The sequence below is a fragment of the Nannospalax galili genome, unplaced genomic scaffold (assembly GCF_000622305.1).
Source record: "Nannospalax galili isolate Female #2095 unplaced genomic scaffold, S.galili_v1.0 scaffold424, whole genome shotgun sequence".
NCBI classification, from domain to species: domain Eukaryota; kingdom Metazoa; phylum Chordata; class Mammalia; order Rodentia; family Spalacidae; genus Nannospalax; species Nannospalax galili.
Window position 1 is genome coordinate 277,343 of NW_008352334.1, and position 24,627 is coordinate 301,969.

Below are 24,627 nucleotides of genomic sequence, written 5' to 3' on the forward strand. Positions count from 1 at the left end.
CAAGTGGTTAACAAAAATGTAGTATATTTACACAATGGAGTTCTATTCAGCAGTGAAGAAAGATGAAATAATGAAATTTGCAGGTCACTGGATAGATCTAGAAACTGTTATACTAAGTGAAGTAACACAGACTCAGAAAAACAAATGACATGTTCTCCCTCATATGTGGATCATAGCACCAAATCCTTTTAAAATCCAGGTCCTTTTAATAAGATGATGTTATACATCAGTCCCTTCTGCATGAAATAACTACCATCATTATGACTTTCGCTGAGCCTGACGCTAAACATAGTCACAATTGTGCTTGCTGATGGTTGTGCTCATTCATTAAATGAATGCCAAGCAGGGACACTGGACCCTCACCTGAGTATCCAGCCACTCTTCCCAGACAACTAGTCCAGCCTTGGAAGACAATAGAAAAATGAGGAAGAACCCAACATTGGGATGATTTTGGAAGCCCTTGTCAAGAAACTCCAATGGACTCTCATATGATCATTTAAAAACTGCCCTGTTCTGACTTTTTCTAGTTCCCTGTCTAGACTTTGTATTCCAATTTCCCTTGGCTTTTCCACTGGTTGTTCTTGCAGAAGACCCAGGTTCGAATCCCAGCACACACGTGGCAGCTAACAACTGTCTGTAACCCCAGTTCCAGGGGATCTGATAGCCTCTCCTCTCCTCCTTGGGCATTGCACAACACGGGTGCACTTACCTACATCCAGGCAGTACATGCATACATATAAAATATAAAAATAATAAAATATTTTTTTTTTAAAAGATCTCATTGCTGGGCATGGTTGAGCACACCTTTAATCCCAGCACTCGGGAGGAAGAGGCAAGCGGATCTCTGTGAGTTCAAGGCCAGCCTGGTCTACAAAGAGAGTTCCACGACAGCTGGGGCTGCAGGGAGACCCTATTTCAAAAAGGCCAAAAAATAAAAATAAAATAAATATATAAAATATTTTTTTAAAATGTCAAAAGTATTTGAGACCTCCAATCTAATCCCTAAAAGATTTTAGGGTCACCTCTTCAGAGGGGGAATGTTGGAGGGGAGGGAGTGGGCATGGATTTGATCAAAACACCTTATATGCATGTCTGAAAGTCTCAATAAAGTTTTTGCAAAAGTTAAAAAAAAAGAGCAGCCCTGGACACAGGGCTCAGGGAATCACAGTTACAACAGTTTTCTAACAATCTACATCTATGACGAATTCAGGTTCATTTAGTAAATAAGAAAACAATTTCTTTCTCAACATCTGTATGCCTCAACCCTACTATTCAGACAAGTCCATACACATATTCTTGGAACTTAAAACAGGCTTGTATTCTACCCCGCTGACTAGCAAATGGAAAAGCAAGCCCTGTTAATCACAGCACCTACCATGGTAGCATGTAAAATGGCTCACTAACCTCTACACTCAAATTGAATTCAAGTACACATGTCTAAGAGAAAATACTGATTCTGTGGAGATGTAGTTCAGTGGAACAGCACTTGCGTATCATGTATGAAAACCTTGATTAGCCCAAGGGAGGGATGAAAGGAGGGAGGGAAGGAGGGAAGGAAAGAAGAAAAACTTGTTTTGAATTTATAAACTTCAATACGACTACCATGTTAAATTTCTTGGCTACTTCATCAAAAAGATCTTTTTTTCCCTTGCAGTCCTATCTATCCTAAGAATCTGTGAACATTTTTATTTGAGAAGCAGTCTGGACTTAACAGGCTGCCAAATGGGCGTTTAGTAGGAAAACTAAGAATACCATTCCACAATGTGATTCCACCGACATGGTGTGCCCAGCCAAGGGACATGAGATGGCAAAGAAAGATTAATAATTTGGGATGGCTAAGAAAGTATATCCTAATTATCTACTGATTAATTTTTGTGATACTGGGAATTGATTCCAGAGTTCCTTAAGCATGCTAGGCAAATGCTCTACCACTGATATATAATCCTTTATTTTTAATACTATCTTGGCAATTTAAGCTAGTTTAAATAAAAAAAAAAAGATTTCCAGGGATTACCCTCAAGCGTACACTACTCTCCTTATGTGCATCTATTTCTACCTCCCTCTCCCTCACTTGCCCAATGCCACTGGCATTTATGTTAAAAACTTACCTACATGCAGGTAGTACACACATACACATAAAAATAAAACTGATAAAAATTAAAAAAAAACTTCTGAATAAACAACAAATTTGAGGAAAAAAAGATTTCCTGCTGTCTTTTCAAAGGTAATTAAAATAGATTCATACATTTAAAAGATGTTATTCTATGAACTGGAGAGATGGCTCATCTGTTAAGAGCACTGGCTGCTCTTACAAAGGACCTGAGTTCAGTTCCTAGCACCACATGGTGACTAACGACAACCTGTAATTCTAGTTCTAGGGGATCTGACACCCTCTTCTGACCTCTGCAGGCTCTGCACGACTCGGGTGCACTTACATACATACAGACAATACACAATACAAAGCAGAAGCAGGTGGATCTCTGTGAGTTCAAGGCTAGCCTGGTCACATCGTGAGTTCCAGGACATTCTCAGGTCCTCCGTTTGCACGTTTTCTGCAGGTTAGCTTTCTAGCGTCCATGCTCTCATTTTGTTCTGCATCATTATTTCATACTACATTCTTCAACTTTACTCATGGTAATAAATTGTAAAGTATAGTAATGTGCCGTTTAACAAAGTATAACAATGGAGTGTACTCTGCTGAGGAGCCATCTTCAAATACTGCATTTTTGTTTCTTTCTGTAATGCAGGTTTTGTTCTATTATTTATTATCATGTTAGGGTGACCTTTTTTTTTTGCTATTTGTGCCATAATTGTTTACATTCAGGTGAAAAATGTAAAATGCTTAGTAAAATAATTTTTGGCATAAAAATAAGCAAAACTCTTTCCTAGAAGATCTGGTTTTTTTTTTTTTTTTTTTTGGTCTTTTTGAGACAGGGTCTCCCTGTAGCCTCAGCTGTCCTGGAACTCACTATGTAGACCAGGCTGGCCTTGAACTCACAGAGATCCGCCTGCCTCTGCCTCCTGAGTGCTGGGATTAAAGGCGTGCGCCACCACGCCTGGCAGATCTGTTTTTAATATAGGCCTATCACTTCTTTGCACTTTTTTAAACAAGTTAACATCTTTTATTTTCCAAATAGTATAAAGGCACTATACCAGATATGATGCTTTGTGGTAGTTCTAAACACTAAGCAAGTCTTAAGAATTAAGAGTTGTAACTAGCTGGGCGTGGTGGTGCACGCCTTTAATCCCAGAATTTGAGAGGCAGAGGCAGGTGAATCTCTGTGAATTCAAAGCCAGCCTGGTATACACAGGGAGCTCCAGGTCAGCTGGGGTTGCAGGGAGACCCTGTCTCAGAAAGACGAAAAAAAAAAAAAAAAGTTGTAACTTTAAGACTGCCTCGGACATCAAACATCTGATACACTGGATTCTTTTATCCAATTTATACTTTCCCATTATGTTCTGAAATATTCCTGAAAAACTCACAAAGGTTTTTTGTTACAGAAGAGTAACCAGTGCACCTCACAAAAGTCACTCCCATTATGAAATGCAGCTACCCCCACTGTTTATAAGTGTGCATGTGAAGAAGGAAAGCAAGACAGACACCACACAGCTGAAAGTATCAACATGGTTTAAAACACTTAGAAATTCCTGGAGCCCTAGACTATTTAGAATGCATCTGGAATATTTTGAATCATAGCCAATGGACTTGAGACTGCCCCAACAGAAGCTCTTTTCTTAAGGAAGGAGTCTGGGAAGCTCATAAAGCCAGATACATGACACTAATAAACATTTCCTCATGCTCTCAGTAACCTCTGAAGATTACAGATGACCTTCTACTAAAGTGTAATTTATAAATGTTACATACATTTTATAATATCTGAATAAGCAAATGTGTTTACATGTAGCACCTATGGTTTCTTTTCTTTTTCTTTTTTTTTTTTTTTTTTTTTTTTTTTTTTTGTCTTTTTTAAGACAAGGTCTCCCAGTAGCTCCAGCTGGCCTTGAACTCACAGAGATCCGCCTGCCTCTGCCTCCCGAGTGCTGGGATTAAAGGCCTGAGCCACCACGTGCATGCACACCTATGGTTTCTGTATTAAAGAGATGAATGGATTTGACCTATCTTAACTGCCAGTTTCTCAAGAAGCAGATGCACACATAAAAATAATTACAATTCAAGAAAGACTCTAATTCATAGTTAAGCTATGGTGAAACATCAATGTCTGCTTCATGTCTAGTTTCCAGTTCCAAACTACTATACAGAAGACAGGAGACAGCAAACAAATCGATGTAATACCAACTGGTACTAGAAGACAACAGGGCTTTTTCTCCTGGCAAACAGTTATTTTATTGTGTACGCTATGTTTTCAGAAAGCTAAATAATCTTTCCTCTGAGACATTAAAGTTGACACGTGAAAACATGAGCAAGTATTCAAAAGAAGATTTTGGCAGGAAGAAAGTGCAAAATCTCAAAGCATTTTAAACACACATATATAACAAAAACAAGGATAAAAAACAATTCTTTAAAAATAAATATCCATTAGTGGGGCTAGGATTTGGTAGCTGGTGCTTAGAGAAAACCCTTGATTACATCCTCGCCCTGATACTGTACCAGTAGCAGCTTTCACTCAAGGGAAGAGAGAAAAATAATAAATAAATAAATATAAATAAATAAATAAATATCCAATCTAAGATAGCATTCTTGCTAGGTATTTCTCTAGCTAAATGCAGAATTTTATGCTAGTATTATTAGTTTGGTATATTTGAAAATTAGGTATGGAAAAACAGAATTCAGTAAATATTAAAATATAAAAATATATCTAGGGACTGGAGAGATGGCTAAGCAGTTATGAGCACTGGCTGCTCTTGCAGATGACCTGGGTTCAATTCCAACCACCCACACGGCAGCTAACAACTGTCCATAACTCCAGTTCTAGGGAATCCAATGCCCTCTTCTGACCTCTGTGGGCACTGCACGACATGGGTGCACTTACATATATGTAGGCGATACACACATACACATAAAAATAATAGCTGGGAGTGGTGGTGCACGCCATTAATCCCAGCACTTGGGAGGCAGAGGCAGGCAGATCTCTGTGAGTTCAAGGTCAGCCTGGTCTACAGAGCAAGTGTCAGGTCAGCTAGGGCTATAGGGAGACCCTGTCTCAAAAACACCAAAATAATAATAATAAATAATAATAATAATAATAATGCAGACTCTAATAAAGCCTGGAGCACATACTTGCCTTATGCCTATAAATTCAATCTGAAGTACAAATTTCAACAAAAATCTACATGTATCTTCTCCCCAAAATGTACCACAAATTTTCAAAACAGCGTTATTCATTACAACCCAAACTGGAAATAGTCCAAATATTCTTCAACCATTGTGCAAAGAAATTGTGGCATATTCATAAAACTGAAAACTGTATTACTGTAGTGTTCAACCACAAATGACTGTGTCCTCAGGAGACGTTTGTGTGATAGTATTTCAGGTTGTGAAAATCATCAAAGATGATAATAAAGACCCTACAATGTACAGGAAGAGTCCTCACAAAGAATTATTTATGCTTTCCAAAATCCCAACAGCATTGAGAAAGCCATGAAAATGCATGAACTAGACCACATAGGCTACATGGGTGAATTAAAACATCATGCTAAAACAATGCCAGACAAAGAAGAGTATATATGTATGATTCTCTCTGTATGAATCTCAAAATCAGGCAAACTTCACCCTAGTGGTAGAAATCAAAGCAGTGGGGTCACGGTAGGGACTTCAGGAAGGCAAACAATGTTCTGTTCTTGAGCTGGGTATTAGTTACCTGGAACAGAGTACAAATTCATTCGCTAAATACTTTCTCTTACAACATATAATTTTTTAAATGAAGAAAAGTATTTTTCTACTGAAAATCAGCTAAACTTCCTAATACATCAAATATTTCTTTCAGAAAGTTCTTCCTTGAAACCTAATAATTCCTTACCACCACTCTGCCACTTACCAGCTGGTAATATTAAGCAAGAATATCTATATTTATATTGTTAATTACAGAAGCAAGAGATTCTCATGCTAGGCAATCACAATGAACAAGTACAAGATGTGAAAAACCCATCCAGTCTTTCTCCCTAGTATGGCCATTCTCAACACTGTTGTGTCCAACTTCTAGACATGTGAACATGTGCACAAGGATTATAAAGTCAGCAGATATACATCTATAAAAGCAAGATCATAATAAAAACTGCCCTGAAATTCCTTTAAAACAACACATGGAAATCTCTGCCAGGACATTTCACATAATGTCTAATGTATAACCATAGTTTAATCCATCATTTAATTATGGACACAGAAACAATTTAAATATTTTAATTATGTGTATTTGGGGGAGGAGTGTAAGTACAGTACATGCGGAGGCCAAAAGAGGGCATTAGATCACCTGAAACGGGAGACTGAGCTCTGGTCCTCTCCGAGAGCAATATGCTTGTGTGTGTGTTCTTAACCACTAAGCCACCTCTCCAGCCCTAACACAGAAACAATTTAAATTGAAAACAACTTCAAACAATGCTCCAATGAACAGCACAGCAATCTCACACAACTATCTTGACACAATCACTACTTCCAAAAGATAGATCTATTACACTTGCACAAAATACAACTTGTTTTTCCAACATTTATCTGGGTCAACTATTTTTTTCTAATCTTTGTAAGACTGGCAGTTTAGTAAATTATTGACATATTTTTATTTGTGTTTCAAAATTTAAAGCAATTTTCTGTGAATTTTCTTGTTTTTATCACCTGGAAAGTCCTTAAATACATTTAAGTGTGTTTTCTTCATGTACAAAACTGACCTAACACTATTTATTCACAGGCTATTGAGAAGTCAAATATGTAAACATGAGAATATAATCAGTGACTGGTAACTAGAATGGCACCTCAAAACAACGCTGAAGACCTTCAAAACAAACCAACACAATCACATGCCCAAAGCTTACCCTAGAAGATGTGAGAATGAATTTCACATAGGATAATCTAAAGGATTTTTGAAGCAGTCCATGTGACTCCAGTGCATACTCCAGGATGAGGAGCCCTGGCAACTTAAATATAAAGGCCATTCCCTTTCTCATGCATTAACAAATATATGTGCTCTTCTTAAATCTACACAGAATCTCAGTCACTAGATACTATGTTTCTTGGGGTTGGAAGCACTTGCTTTGGACCCTTGAAACCAGGTGAATTTAAAAGTTTTCAGGTTTATATACAGCTAAGGCTAAGTTCCAAAACAAGCATTCTTATTTCCTAAAGATGTATAAAGCGCTGTGCTTTGACTATGAGAATAACATCTCATTTCTCCATTTCAGAAATGTATATAATCATATACTACCTTCAAGTATATGATGAAGACTAACAGTTTTATTGTTCATTCCCTTTGAGACTCCCTCAGAAAACTCCCTCTGAACTAGAATGTATCAACAGAACACAGATACATGTTAAAAGACACTAAACAAATACAAAAAGATAAAATCTTTCCCAAAAATGGTGCTGGATGAACTGGAAGAATTAATCTTTATGTAGAGAGTAGAATCAAGTTTTCATCTTTTCCATGAATATTAAAAGGAAAGTAAAAGAAACAGACAAAAAGAGTACATAAGATTTCATTTACATCAAATTTTAGAATAGGTAAAATTAATCTACAGTGACTACCATAGAGTCAGAGATATTCTTGGGAGTCAAAAGTGGTTATTAACTATAAAAGCATAGAAGGGGACTTTTGGGGATGATATAAAAAAAACATCCATAACTCCAGTTCCAGGGGATCCAAAGCCCCCTTCTGACCTCCATGGGTACTGCACAACACAGGTGCACTTATATACATGCAGGCAATACACTCATACACATAAAATAAAAATAAAGCCAGGTGTGGTGGCGCATGCCTTTAATCCCAGCACTCGGGAGGCAGATGCAGACGGATCTCAAGACCAGCCTGGTCTACATAGTGAGTTCCAGGACAGCTGGGGCTACAGGGAGACCCTGTCTCAAAAAGACCAAAATAAATAAATAATAAATAAATAAATAAAGTAAATTTATAGAACCATACTTTATACTGAAATCACAGCAAAACCGATGTTCCTGATAAATGTTTACATATATTTTACATAGAAAAGTTTAGTTACTCCATATCATCTACATGGTACAGAGTGAATATTCTAATTATAGTAAGGTTAAGTATGTAATGATGGCACATATACTATTTATATTACATAACATATTCAGAAATGCAAGTTATGTAACCTAGAAATTACTACCATATAATGTACATGCCAAACAGAAATGCTAAAGAGAAAGCCATCAGTTAAAGAATACATATACAAGCCAGGCATAGTGGTGCACGCCTTTAATCCCAGCACTTGGAAGGCCAAGGCAGGTGGATCTCTGTGAGTCTGTGGCCAGCCTGGTCTACATAGTGAGTTCCAGAAAAGCTGGGGCCACACGGAGACCTTGTCTCAATAAAAAACAAAAACAAAAAAAGAATACATATACAGGGCTGGAAAGATAGCGCAGCAGTTAAGAGCACTGATTACTCTTGCAGAGGACCCGGATTTGATTCCCAGCACCCACATGGTGGCTAACAACTGTTCATAACTCCAGTATCAGGGGATCTGACACCCTCTTCTAACCTCCATGAGCACTGCACAACACAAGTACACTTACACACATGCAGACAATTCATTAATACACAGAAATTTTTTTTATTTTTTAATTTTAATTTTATTTTTTGTGTATTGCCTGCATGTATGTGAGTGCACCTGTGTCATGCAATGCCACAGAGGTCAGAAGAGGGCTTCGGATACCCCTGGAACTGGAGTTAAGGACGGTTCGTAGCCTCCATGTGGGTGCTAGAAATGGAACCCGGGTCCTCTGCAAAAGCAGTCAGTGCTCTTAACTGCTGAGCCATCTCTCCAGCCCCAGAAAATATTTTTTACAAAAAAAATACATGCTGGGTATGGTAGTGCACGCCTTTAGTCCTAGTTCAAGGTTGGCCTGATCTACATAGTGAGTTCTAGGCCAGCTGAGGCTACAGGGAGACTGTCTGAAACAGACTAAAAAACAAACAAACAAACCCACATATATATATTTGGTGGACTGATGCTGAATACTCTTATATTTATATGTACTCCTATATATGAATATTCACAGCAACATTCTGATGGCAAAAAAATTAGAAATGCACTTCAGAAACAATTCATCAATGACAAAATGGGTAAGTAAACTATTTCATGTGCACAGTACACAATGCTACATAGCAGTAGCCACTATAAGCCTGATAAACCTGAAATATAATGAGCAGAAGAACCAAACACAAGAATAAGTACATGGTTACACAGCATGATTCTATTTACATACAGCTAGACAGACAAAACTAATCTACAATGGCAGAAGTTAGGATAGTGGTAACTCCAGGCAGAGGTGAGGATGGGTGGCTAAGAAGGGAAATGAGGCAGGCTTCTAGGATGCTGGTACTGTTTCTACATCGGGTGTTGATTACATAAGTGCATTCACTTTAAGAAAATGAATTTTTAAAAAATGAATTCAATTGTTATTATTGATGTACTTTTATGAATGTTATATTTCAATAAATTATACTCTAAAAAGTGGAGGAATGAAATGACAGCAACGAGATTTTTAAGTCAGCTGATTCTTATTGTTCTTCCTGCCAACTGCCAGTTGCATTTGCTAATTCTCTCAATTTTTTCTAGCGCTGAAAGACCCCACAGTTTGCAAATCAAAGCAATCACTTCTACATCAGTTTTCATGATGTTGTGTAGATCACATCTTAAGTTCCATAAAGTAAACAGAGAATAGAAAATAAAGTATAATTTTTAAGGATAATGCTATTAAAACGTATCACTAAATTGTAGGTATAATGTAGTCCGATGGAAAGGCATATGCTAATGACCATTCACTGCAGCATTATTTTTTTTATAACAGTTAAAGGAGGGAAGGACTCAATGATCACCATTAGGAAACATAATCAACTGTTAACACTCATTCAATAGCTAACTCTACAAATGTTAGAAAGAAATGGAGATGGAGGAAGAGGAATCAAGACAGCAGGGCAAAGCAGCCTTTACCTTTAATTCCAGCTACTTGAGAGGCCAAGGAAGGAGGGTCATAAGTTCAAGGCCAATCTGGGCAATTTAGTGACATCCTGAATCAAAATACAGTGAAAAAGGGCAGAGAGATTAGTTTAGTATTGCAAACCTTGCCGAACATTTACAAGGCTCTAGGCTCAATCCTCAGTAACACAATCATGCGTACAAGCCGGACTGGGGGTGATTACCTGAAATCTCAGTATTGAGGAGGCTGAGGTAGGAGGATCAGAAGTTCAAGGCCAACCTGAACTAATGAGGCCCTGACTCAAAAAAAAAAAAAAGTAAGATAATCTCTGCATACAGATTTTAAGTGCTCACCATAAAACATTAAGTCACTAAAAAGTCAAAATATAAAGTATGAAATAATGGATAATAGTGACCTTTCTAATATGAATGGGGGAAAATATGTGATTGTGTATGTGTATGTATACACATATACTTACTAACATTTTTTTTTAAAGAGAATGCAACGAAAATGAAAACTAAAAAATGAGAAGAAAGCTGGGCATGGTGGTGCATGCCTTTAATCCCAACACTCAGGAGGCAGAGGCAGGCGAATCTCTGAGTTCAAGGCCAGCCTTGTCTACATAGTGGGCTACAGGGAGACCCTGTCTCAAAAAGACCAAAGAGAGAGAGAGAGAGACTAGAGGGAAATCAAAGAAAGAAAGAGAGAGAGAGAGAAGAAAATAGGAGACAACAGCACAAAAGTAGAATTACATAAATTATTTTGCTTGTCAGTTATGACTTGGCAATCATGTCTATGTGTTTTAGTTACTTTGCTGTTGATATGACAAACACTGACTAAGAACAACCTGGGGAGGAGAGGGTTTACTTGGCTTACACTTCCATGTCACAGTCCATCACAGAGGGAAGCCAGGGCAGGAGCTCAAGTAGGAATTTGGGGTCAGCAAGTGAAGCACAGACCATGGAGGAATACTGTTTATTGACTTGCTCACTCTGGTCTGCTTTCCTATACAAGCAAGTATCACCTGCTCAGGAGTGATGTTGCTCACAGTGGGCTGTGCCCTCCCTCATCACTCAACAAGTAAGAAAATGCCTCAAGACAAGGCCACAGGCCAATCCAGAGGAGGAAATTCCCTAACTGAGGCTCTCTCTTCCCAGGTGTGTCAAGTTAACAACTGAAGCCAACTATGACAATGTGTTACATAATGTTTTAGATTTTTTTAAAAGTCATCATAATTCTCATTATATTTATTTGTGTCTGTGCAGATGCACATGCATGCACATGCCATGGCACCTGTATGGAGATGAGAGGATGACTTGGAATTGGTTTCTCTCCTTCTCCCCTGTGATTCTCAGATACTGAATTTAGGTCCTCAAAATTGATGGCAAGCTCCTTTACCCACTGACCCATCTCACCAGTCCTCAAAGATCTTAATTATTATTTTTATTATTTTTTATGTGTATGAGTGGTATGCTGCCTGCATGTATGTAGGTATCATGCAGTGTCCTCAGGGATTAGAAGAGGGCATCTGATCCCCTGGAACTGGAGTTAGGAGAGTTGTTGGTTGCCATGTGGATGCTGGGAAGTGAACCCAGGCCTTCTGCAAGAGCAGTCTGTGCTCTTAACCACTGAGCCATCTCTCCAACCTTGGGAAACAAGATTTTCAGCACAAGAAATAGAAATATAAAAGTTAGGCCAGGTGTGGTGGCACACGCCTTTAATCCCAGCACTTGGGAGGCAGAGGCAGGCGGATCTCTGTGAGTTCAAGGCCAGCCTAGTCTACATAGTGAGTTCCAGGACAGCTGGGGCTACAGGGAGACCCTGTGCCCCCCCACCAAAAAAAAGAAAAAAAATTAATGAGTTAATACTACAAAAAGTAATCCAAATTGGAAATATCAGTGTTAGCTTACTTTTTAGAATGAGAAACATCTTATGTGTCTTGGTTCTGTGCCCTGAAAGAACCTAGAAATGATGACTTGTGGCAAAGAAGCCCTCTGGAAGGCAGAGTGCTCACAACACTGGCACTGTTCATAGCAAAGAAACTGGGACCCCCAGGAGAAATCACCTTGGGGCAAAAGTATGCTTAGAACAGGACATGTTGATGCCTACAAGATGATAAGCACAGGTTTACAAAGAGGACTGACAGTCAACCTCAATGAACTCCTAATGACCAAAAACTACAATGACATGGACTGAATCAAAGTTAAGACAAACAAGGGGTGGAGAAGATGGCTCAGCAGTTCAGAGCACTTTCTACCCTTGCAGAGCACATGTGGCAGGTCACAACCACTTGTAATTCCAGCACCAGGGGATCTGACTCCATCTTCTGGCCTCCAAGGGCACACAGACACACAGTCACACAGACACAAATAAATCTTGGGAAAAAAATAAAACAAACATCAACCAAAAGGCTTTGAACCTTTGAAGGTTGCTGGGATGCAAATCATTGTTGTTGTTTTTTAAATTTTTATTATTTTTTTAATTTTATGTGTATGAGTTTATTGCTTCTACACAGGTAAATGCACCCATGTCGTGCAGTACCCTGGAGGTCAGAAGAGGGCGCTAGATCCCCTGAAACTGGAGTTATAGATGATTGTTAAGACACCAGGCGTCCTCTGCAAGAGCAGCCAGTGCTTTACCACTGAGCCATCTCTCCAGGCCCCCAAATCATTGGTTTTTTTTTTTTGTTTTTTGTTTTTTGAGACAGGGTTTCCTTGTAGCCCCAGCTGTCCTGGAATTCACTATGTAGACCGCTGGCCTTGAACTCACAAAGATCTGCCTGCCTCTGCCTCCCAAGTGCTGTGATTAAAGGCGTGCACCACCATGCCTGGCCCAAATCATTCTTTTTTAAATTGACAGATACTACAGCGTTTTCCTGAACACCAATTCCAGAAGAAATTATGATCAGTAAATAATCATTTTGTAAATCTTAATGAAATACTATGTGGATCTCAAAGAATAATATCCCATGCCAGGAACATTAGCACTCACTAAAAACCTGTCAGAAATACAAATTTTGGGAGGTAGAACTCAACATTCTGAGTTTTTGCCTGTCCTCTAAGTGACTTTGATGCATACTAAAGTTTGAAAATCACTAACGAAATCCAGGAATGATCATCAGTGGATGACAAAACCATTAGATGAGAGGTTTTTTGGGCAAGCTAACAATGAAGGGATCAGGACAGTACCACCTGAACTTCCTACCGATCAACCTTAGCCCCTCCAAAAATGGACACCAGGTATCATGTGCTCACTAGCTAAATGTGAAACCAACTACACAGCACCACCAAAGAAGTATCTTAGGAAACAGCCAACAACAAAACTCTGGGCCTGAATCAAGTCTTTAGTTCTAATTCCTAATGAAAATAATAATAATAATAATAATAATAATAATTAGTAGATGTGAAAAACTTTACCATTGAAATCTATTTGATGACTTTATATCAGGCTCAATGAAGAAGATTGGATACAAATCAAATTACAGAACATTCTTAAAACAAGGGAATATGGTAAACTTCACTAGGATCCTCTTCAAATATCCAACTCTAAAAGAAACTTCTGAAACATTCAGGAAAAACTGATAATGGATTGATTGTTAAATATTACAGAATCATTAATTTTTAGAGACTCTTCTAGAGATTCACACCCAGAAATTAAATGTGGAATAACAAGATGTCTATGCTTTGTTTTAAAATACTATCCCAACAAGAGGGAGGAAATGGAAATATTATTAACATTTAATATAAAGTGGGGAACCCCAAAAGTTAATTATGAAATAAGGGTAATAGTAAATATATCACATGCCCTTCACTTTTGTTTGAACTTTTTCATAATAAAAAGCTTTTAAAATAAGATTTATTTTTGTTTTATGTGTATGTGTGTTTGCTTGCATGTATGTATGTGCAACATGTGTGTACAGTGTCCATGGAGGGCAGAAGAGGGCATCAGATCTCCTGGAACTGGAGTTAAAGATGGTTGTTTGCCACTATATGGGTGCTCAGAATTGAACCTAGATCCCCTGCAGGAGCACCAAGTGCTCTTCACCACTGAACCATCTCTCTAGCCCCAACAGCAAGTGGTCTTAACTACTGGTCCACCTCTTCAGGCCTTTATAATAAAAAGCTTTAAAGATTTTCAGGAACGGGGCTGGAGAGATGGCTCAGCACTTGCCACTCCTACAGAATATCCAAGTTTGGTTCTTGGTACCCATGTCAGGTGACTTACAACCACTTTTAACTCCTGCTCGAGGCTGGCCTCCATGGGCATATACTCATGTGTATATACTCACATACAGACATAAACACACATATACATATAATTTAAAAATAGAGATTTTCAGGAAATCAATATTAAGCAAAGTGCAACAAGTACATTCAAATCCCATTAAAACATCAGTATGTGAAATATATGTATAAAGCTTTAAAACCAAAAGAATGAGAGGAAAACAGCAAGGGTAGAGATGTCAATAAATCTTGAGATGAAAATTAGCAACTAACTTTTTAGAAAGTTACAAACAAACTATCAATATATAGGAAAAGCAAAGGCATTGAAAACACAGGTGCTTTGGAATGTCAAAGAGGTACAACAAAAGTCTGTATATGGTGAAGCTATTCAGAAGCATTTCATCCTTAAAAGGAAACTAAGGATGCTATCCCAACATTACTGAAAAGTTTCTTCTGGCCTAATGAGAAAGAGTCTGGCATTTTTCTAGTGTTATACCTTTGCTGCAACAGAAATATTTCAAAATGGGATGTGATCAATTTAATGCAGAGTCTGGGTTTCTCTGTTACTCCAGCGGCTAGGAGAGCAAAATTGAGAGATCAAAGTCAATGTGAGCAACACAGCAAAGATCCTGTCTAAAAATATATAAATACGACAGGCGTGGTGGTGTACTCCTGTGGTCCCAGCACTTGAGAGGCAGAGGCAGGCAGATCTGTGTGAGTTGAAGGCCAGCCTGGTCTACACAGTGAGTTCCAGGCCAGGTGGAGCTGCAGGGAGACCCTGTTTCAAAAAGGCCAATATATATATAATATAAATCAATAATCCCTTAGTCAAATCCAAGAGACAGATTTCACTATTGGCAAGAGTGAAACAAATGGGTAAGGTAAAACTGCTGGTGTGGGAGCACTTTCCTATAGAAGAGCTCAGTTATTTTGTTTTTTAAACAATTTTTGAGGGGATGGCAAGCTCATTCCTTGTTGAGGGTCTGTTCTCTCCTTCCACCAGGTAAATTCTAGGGATCAAACTGAGGGCCATCAGGATTGGCGGCAAGTGTCTTTACCCACTGAGCCATCTCACTGGCCGAATGGCTCAGTCTTGAAAGTGCCAGTGGGGAATTAGACTCCTAGGAGGGTTAAGTATCTTCTGACAGGACTTGTCAAGCCCCTTTTATGCAATAACATTGGCATTATTTGCTGCCTGCCTTCAGATATCCTCAGTTGAGTAAGCTGAGCTAGTCAAAGAAAGATTGTATGAGGTCAAACAAGAAAACAAAAGATTCCTGATTAAGTCTGAAATTGTCTTTGGGGAACTGAAAACTTTAGTAAGCAATTCCTCAAATGTTGAGCCACATATTTTCTCTGAGAAGTACATATTTTGTTAAACAAAACTTTGTTGAGAAGTGAATTATGTTATTGAAGAATGAAATGAGATGAATATGTGGAAATGTTACTTAATAGCACACAGTGCTACAAATCTAAAGACTTAGAGCAGATTTAAATTCCAACTCATGCTACAACTTTCTTTTGGTGGTGGGGTCTCCAATGAAGCCCAGGCTGGCCCCAAACTCGCCATATGTAGCTCAACCAGGATTTGAATTAGCAATTTTCTAAGTGCTGAAATTACAGGTGCTAAAGTCAGGCGTGGTGCCGCACACCTTTAGTCTCAGTGCTTGGGAGGCAGAGGCAAGCGGATCTCTGTGAATTCAAGATCAGTCTGGTCTACACAGTGAGTTCCAGGCCAGCTGGGGCTACAGGGAGACTTTAAAACTTTTTTAGAAAGATTGTGGATGGGACTAGAGAGATGACTCAGTGGTTAAGAGCACTGAATGTTCTTGCAGAGGAAAAAAAAAAAAAAAAAAAAAAAAGCCGGGCGTGGTGGTGCACGCCTGTAGTCCCAGCACTTGGGAGGCAGAGGCAGGCAGATCTCTTTGAGTTCAACGCCAGCCTGGTCTACATAGTGAATTCCAGGGCAGCTTGGGCTACAGGGAGACTTTAAAACTTTTTTAGAAAGATTGTGGATGGGACTAGAGAGATGACTCAGTGGTTAAGAGCACTGAATGTTCTTGCAGAGGACTCATGTTCAGTTCCCAGAACCCATACGGCAGCTAACAACCATCTGTAACTCTAGTTTCAGGAGATCTGATGCCTTCTTCTGAGTTCTGTGGACACTGTATGACACAGGTGCACTTACATATATGAAGGTAATACATTCATACATATAACATTAAAAATTTAAAGATTATGGAATTATCAAAATGTTCACGAATTGGGCTGGGGATATATATAGCTCAATGGTCCAGTGCCTGCCTACTGTGCCCCAAGTTCAATCCCCAGCACTGCAAAATACACAAAGAAGTACAAATAAATCAAGTTAAATATACTGCATGAGGAGTAGATGAGTCTATCCATTCTACCACTTCTTTCTTTGGATTTTCAGGCATTGTTTGCCAATGAAAGAACTCTGTAATATTAACAAATTAAATAAAAAGTAAATGCAGTGGGGAGGGGGAGTCTGTCTATTGTCAAGTTTGTCTTCTCCATCCTCTGTTTTAGCCAAGGCTTCACACAGAACAGATATGTTTTCACTTCAGAAAATAACAAATACCATACTCAAGGTCATTAAAGATTTCAGAGAAAAGAAGCTGAGACACAAATCTAAAAACAGATCTATAAAAAACTGCAAGAAGTTAAAACACTGATACTTGAATAATTTACTCCAAAATAGTATTTAAAGTGATGAAATTGAAGAACTCATGTAAGAAAATTCCCTAAAACTAAAATGTTCCAGATAGAAAAAGACTAGTATCAGCAAATGAATTTAAAAACAAACAATCAAAACCTAAGCCTGATTATTCTGAAATTTCAGAATGAAAATAAAAGGAAAACTCAGGAAACCCTTATCTTGGTGATTTTTCAGCTACAGTACTGGAAGCCATAAGACAGTGTAGTAATGTCTTCAATTCTGTAAGTTAAAACCTCTGCAATTTAGAATTCTTGTGTGTTTATGTATGGGCATGTGCTTGTGTGGAGGACAGGGGTTGGTATTAGGTGTTTTCCTTAATGACTATCCACCTCATTTTTTGGATGAGGTCTCTCATGATCGTGGAGTGTACTGATGCTGCTAGACTAACTAAGCAATAGGGACCTTCCTGTCACCACTTCCTCAGAGATGGATGGCTCAGTGCCACCGAGCCTAGGTTTTTACATGGGTGTTAGGGATATATTAATTCAGGTCCTCATGCTTGTGTATCAATCACTTTACCAACTGAACCATCTCCCTGACCCTTCAAGCTAGAATTCTATAACTAGCAGACTACCAAGCAAGCATAAAAGAATTTTTAGATTTGCAAAATCTTATGATAAAAGCATTAAATATTTAAATTACAAATAATTTCTATCTTATTTCTGCATTACTACAGATAAAGTTTATGGTTTCTATTCTAAACTAGCAATTAATAAAAAATACAAAAACTAATATAGCCAGTCATGTTAATCCCAACACTCGAGAGCCAGAGGCAGGAGGATCTCTGTGAGTTCAAGATCAGCCTGGAATACATAGTGAGTTTTAAGCCAGCTGGAGATCCTGCCTCAAAAAACAAAAAAAAACCCAACCATACAGTAGGGTTGTATGAATAGGCTGCATGAGCTTTACCTTCTCATTGACTTTACGATCTGAATGTCCCTGATATAAATGGAAATCTTTAAAACTTACAGACCATGAAATTTTAGACTGGAAAACATATCAACATTCCTCAAAGCCTCATGGTCCAAATGCAGCCATCAACTCTAACACTCCAACCACATCATTAGGGAGAAGTGGAAGTATACTGGCGTGGCCAACCACATTTGGAATGACTTGGAAAGGAATGCTATTGTGTCAAGGGATACTCTGTATTTGGCAGAGTATGTCCAAGGAAACAGAGCCCTAGAACTCCAGCAGTGTCCCTAAAGAGCTAGGTTAACTTGTTGCTTCAGTTCCCCAAAAAGGTCCACTTGGCACTCATACAAGGACCCAGAACGTTCAAATGGGAAGAAAAAAATGGTACCCCAAAACCTCTTGTACCCTTAACGGGACTGGAGAGATGGCTTAGGGGTTAAGAGCATTGGCTGCTCTCGCAGAGGACTGGTTTAGTTCCTAGCACCTATATGGCAGCTGTCTGTAACTCCAGTTCTATGGGATCTGATGACCTTAACGAGCATCGCATGCACATGGGTGCACTTACATACATGTAGGCAGAATACTCATACATAGAAAATAAAAATATAAACAAACTTTAAAAATCTCTTGTATTACAAAACTCTCCATTACCAAAAAGAGATCATCAGTTCATTACCTCATTATCACCTATTTACCCCTCAGCACATGCACAATGTCAGGGATGACACACACTACCTAATTATAAGGGGGACAGGAGAAGGTATCATCTATTCTGGGAAATGAGGCCATCCTTGAAATCTTTAAAAGAAAACTATAGAACCTTTCCTTTAAATCTGCAAACAATGTCAAAGAAAAATCTGCTTAAATTATTTAGTGAGTATTTCAGGCAAATAAACAAGAACAACTTTGTTAACTCAGAACTTTTTCAATTTAGTGACAGATTTTTCTTCATTCTTAAATTTTTATTGTTTGAGAAATTCATATATGCATATAATAAATTTCAGTACAGTGACTCACTTTTTCATTCATCAAACATTTATTGAATGTCTTGTTGAGCCAGGCAACAAAATACAGCAGTAAATTAGTTAGAGGCTACACTATGCCTTTATAGAACAAAAACTAATAAGGCTATGGGTTAGGGATGTGGCTAAGTGGTACAGCACTTGCCTAACTGCAACCCCCACCCCCTGTCTTAAAGTTTTTAGAAAAAGGATCTGCTATGTAGCCCTGGTTGACCTAGAACTCACTATGTAGATCAGGCTGGCATGGAATTTTCAGCAAGCCTTTTTCCTCTGCTTCCTAAGTGATGAGATTATAAGTGTCGACCACTGTACCCTGCTCTATTGAAGCATTAAAGAAAAAAAGGGGGGGTGGGCAAGCAAGGGAGATGGCTCAGCTGGTGAAACACCTGTGGGGCCAAGTATAAGAACCTGAATTCAATCCCCACCACCCAGGTAAAAAGCTGGATGTGGCAGTGTACACCTGTACCTTCAGCAGTGGAGAGTCTGGAGATAGGAACATCCCTGAAGCTCACTGGCCACCTGGCCAAGCTGAGCTGACGAGCTTCAGGTTCAGTCACATACTGTGTCTCAAAAGATAAGGCAGAGAAGCAACTGAGGAAGACCCCAACATCTACCTCTGCCCTATACACACATGCACCTCTCTCTCTCTCTCTCTCTCTCTCTCTCTCTCTCTCAACCCAGTGAAAATTTCACCAGTAAAGACCCAGGAAAAGGTGCCAGTGGAGGAGATCACACACACACAGACACATACCACACTTTTTTTTTTTTTGAGACAGGGTCTCCCTGTAGCCCCAGCTGGCCTGGAACTTGCTATGTAGACTAGGCTGGCCTTGAACTCAAGAGATGCGCCTGCCTCTGCCTCCCAAGTGCTGGGATTACAGGCATGTGCCACCATGCCTGGCTATCACATATTTTTTTTTTAATGAAGAAAAAAGTTTTACAGTCACAGTGTTCAAAATAATGTACACACATACAAAACCAGATTATTCTCAGGAAATATCAAACACTTTAAATCAGATCCACATCTAAACAAAAAACTAGAAAGACTGGAAATGAGAAACTGGGAAGGCAGGCCTGGTGGCACATACTTGTATTCCCAGCACTCAGGAGGCCAAGGCAAAAGGAGTTTACCATGAGTTCCAGGCCAGCCAGTATCAAAAATAAATGAGGGGGAGAGGGGAAGGAGGGAGAAGAGAGGGAAGGGAAAGGAAGGAAAGCAGGGAAATGAGGATGTTTGGGAGCTCCACCATTTGAATCAATTTAATCCTCAAAACAACTCTAAGAAGGTAGGTAAGAGATGCCTAGACTATCTTTCCCATGTCCCTTACCTAGTCTAACCCACATTTTGTGTGAGACCTGATTGCATTACTAGCTCCAGGTATACTACCACAGTCAGAGCAGCTCTAACCCCTCAGCACAGTGAGGCAGATATGTAGCCTAGGCCTAAGCCCATCAGGGCAGAAATGACAAGCTCAAATGAAAAGCACCAATTTACCAGAACTGCCTAGCCTGTCCCCTAGGTGAAGCGACATGAAAAGGGACCTAAGAGCCACGCATGTGGAGTTTCCTGATGAGAAAAGAACGAAGCTGAGGGTCTGGCAATGAAGTGCTAGAACTCAGTTTGAAAATCAAGCACTCTAGTTTCGGAACAAAGAAACAGAAACCTTTAATTACTGCAAAATAATTCTTCTCAAAGCTCAACACACAAATACCATTAGGGAGGAATCTGAACTCGGGCCAAATACACCAGCTACAATTCAAAAGGGTAAGGTGTCACAATGAAGAACTGGACTTTGGAGAAAGGCACAAGTGAGCAGAAAGATCATTTAAACAGTGATTATCAAGACAGTCCTGCCAGAGATAGCAAGAACATTAGGAAATAGAAAAAACACAGAAAACTATGTCTTTTGAATAAAATGTAAATTATTTCCTACTAAAATTTAACTTTGTTCACTAAAATATATATTTAAAACAAAGAATAAAGCACACTTTTTACATGTAGTGCAATTACTGGATTCACACGTAGTGCAGTTTCACTGTAAAGTGTTTAAAGGAAGAAACACAAAGCAGAATCTTCTAGACATACCTTCTTTCTCAAATTATTTAAAATGACCTAAATAAATTACCATTTCAATTCTAGAAATGACTGCTGGGCATGGTGGCATAGGCCTGTAATCCCAGGAGGCTGAGGCAGGAGGATTGTGAGTTTGAGGCACTAGGTTAACCTATAAAGTTAGTTCAAGGCCAGTTTGGACTCCACAGCAAGACCTTTTCAAAAAAAAAAAATCAATTCTATAAATATTCTATGATATCTTTCAAACTCATCTCCAGCTCAGGAAACGTAATGAATCTCAGGGATGTCTATACAGTAGGGATCATCGTAAGACTAACAATGACAACAAGATAACAAGATGGTGGTTCCTGGTTCCTGGTCATCTTTTTAACTTTTTTTTTTTTTTTAACGCGTATGTGTGTATTGCCTGCATGTAAGTAAGTGCACCCATGTCATGCGATGCCCATGGAGGTCAGGAGAGGCTGTCGGATCCGCTGGGACTGCAGTTACGGACAGTTGTTAGCTGCCATGTTGGTGTTGGGATTCAAACCCGGGTCTTCTGCAAGAACAACCAGTGTTTTTAACCGCTGAGTGAGCCATCTCTCCAGCCCCCTGGTCATCTTTACTAATGAGGTAATCATGAAAACAATATAGAAAGGCATCTATGGCTTCTTTGTCAAAAGAATCTCCTAGCCTAGAGTCCTACTGGGGGGCTTACCATTGGGTCTTGTACAGTTACTCTAGAAATGTATCTTAGGGACAGGTGGCTGCCAATGTCTGTGAGCTTTTGCCTGATGGAACAATTTAAGCTGACTAGAACATATACAACCCCAAAATTTCAATCTACTCCAAACCTTGGGCTACATAAAAAGATGCTGGGCAGCACTTCAGGCAAATGTAAATTAAAACCACAATGAGAGCCTAAAATTTACACTTGAGGGGCAGAAGGAGGCGAACCTCTGTAAGATCTGTCAGATGGAGGCCAGCTGGGTCTACATACCAAGTTCCAGACCAGCAGGGAATACAGGGCCACCCTGTCTCAAAAAAAACACCAAAACAACACCACCACCACCAAAATGAGATAGCACTACACACCTTAGAATGGCCCCAGTCAATATACTAAAAAATGATTAATAACTGGCAAGATGGCTCAGAGGGTAAAGGTGCTTGCATTGCAAAGCCTGGTGACCTGAATTTGATTTCCAACACCCACATAAAGTAGGAGACCCAAGTCCACAAGGTTGTCCTCTAACCTCTACACATTTACCATGGCACAACTGTATAGACACACATAGACACACACACACACACACACACCCATGCAAGTGTGCACAAAGAGTAATAGAGCTTAAACTAATTTTTTTAAATTGGTTAAGATAGATGTTATGTTACATGTTTCTTACCACAATAAAAACTATATTCAATTTTTTAAAATAACTTAAAAGTACTAAAGAGATTATGTAGCAACTATAATCTTTATGTATCACGACTGGTTCGAGGCCAGCCTGGTCTACATAGTGAGTTCCAGGACAGCTGGGGCTACAGGGAGGCCCTGTCTCAAAAAAACAAAAATAAAACAACAACAAAAAAATTACTAGCTTTTTGTTGTTTGTTTGGTTTGGGGGTTTTTTTGGTCTTTTTGAGACAAGGTGTCCATGGAACCACAGCTGGCCTGGAACTGGCTAAGCAGACCAGGCTGGCCTAGATCTCAGAGAGATCTGCTTGCATCTGTCTCCTAAATCCTGGGATTAAAGGCATGCACCACCACACCCAACTGATGAGTGAATAAACCAACTGTGAGGCCTGGGGGTGGCTGAGCAGTGAGCGTGTGCTGGGCAAGCATGAGAAGCAGAGTTTGGATCCCCAGAAACCTACACAAATGCTGCAGTGGGGCAGCCCTCCGGAATCCCAGCCTCAGAAAGCAGAGCCAGGGGAGTCCCCAGAGAGGTTGGCTAACAAGATGTCTGAATTTGACTAAGAGGGCCTGCCTCAATGATAAGGCAGAAGATCAATTCAGGAGGAGTCCAAACATGCATGCACACACTCAAAAACAGGGAAAATAAAACAAAAACAAAGCAACCATGCACCTGCCATTCAGCAATTAAAGGATGGATAAAACTACTAAGAAAGGCAGCAACCAAGACACACCGCAAAAATCATTCTGGGAGAAAAGAAGCCAGACACATGACTATATGTAGAATAATGACATTTACATGAAATTCTTGAAAAGCCAAAACCATAATGACAAAAATCAGATTGATTTTTGTCTTAGGTGAGAAGGGGTTTAGGACTGAGGGCAAGGAGGGTTAGGAGTGAGCAAAGTGAAGGCTTAGGTTAATGGAACTGTCTACAAATTCAGTGATAATACAACTGTGTACATTCAACAAAACTCACAGGCCTGTGACCCCGAGTGTATTGATATTTTATTGTATAAATTATGACAAATTACAGCTCAGTGAAGTTTCTTAAACTAGGTTATAATTAGATCTCAAGCCCTTGAGTGTGGATTCACCAGTTTTCATTCTCTCATGTCCATGACTTCTCTTCTTGGCAACTACTCTTCTGAGGGACTGTAGCTACTGGGCTTCCACACTGGAAACAGGATCATGAAGTCATCTATACTACCTGCTCTATCTCACAAGGTTACTGTGAAACACCCAATGAGATAACTGATGAGAAAGTTCTCTGGCAACTCTAAGGTATTACACAACTGTACAGTACACTTAACATTTTTAAAGTAGAGTTTTTTCACGTTGATGACTTGAGATTCCAGTAATCTTGGGTACCCCAAGTCACTGCTCCGAAATAGAAACCGTTGCCTATTCAAATGTCATCTTTGAACTCTCCCCTGGGCCTGCTTCCCACTGTCTAGAGTTCCTGGGTGTCCTCCTCTATCTAGCATTGGCTGCACTTTCGTTTGTAAATGGAAAAAAACACTAAAGGCCAGACAACAGGGGCAAGACATTAACTTCCCAGCAGCGGGGAAAGGTCAGTTATCTAGAAAACTCTTTTCTTAAATGCTTTGCCTGTTTCCAAAATGGTCACAACTGCCCTTTTCCTTCTCTAATATGCGCTAAACAGCCTGCCATCTGGCATCTCAATTCTACACGTTTCCTTATGCGACCTGCATTACTGGCAGGAAGGACAGCTTCAAGAACATCACAATCTTTAAAACCCGCATAGTACATCCACCTCACACCTCGGCCTGTTGCACAACCTGACCGTTTCTGTCTCCCTCACTACTACTGTACCGCTTGGCTACACTCGTCTAAGTTCGAGTGATACTTGACATTTGGCCTACTCGTGTCTGCAAGTTTGCCTGCTGCGTTGTCTCCTTCGAATACAACTGCACCGCTAAATTTCACCTTCCATCCAGGTTTACAGCAAATCGGACGATGCTGAAAAGTTGCTGCAGCAGCAACAGGTGCTGCAACCCCACAACCACAGAGCCTGTCTCGCAGGAGAAGAACACGCACAGGGCTCCGTGCAGTGACAGGTGGACACGGAGCGGAGCTCGCCGGGATCCAGGCGCCGACCCTGCAGCTACCCCCCGTCCCCGCCCCCCC

General features: G+C 39.6%; 1 protein-coding gene across 2 annotated transcripts in view; it reads right to left on the reverse strand.

Moving 5' to 3' along the window:
* Window positions 1-24,627, reverse strand: part of Fnip1 (folliculin interacting protein 1) — a 112,963-nt gene that overhangs the window by 87,807 nt on the left and 529 nt on the right. The window lies entirely within an intron of this gene.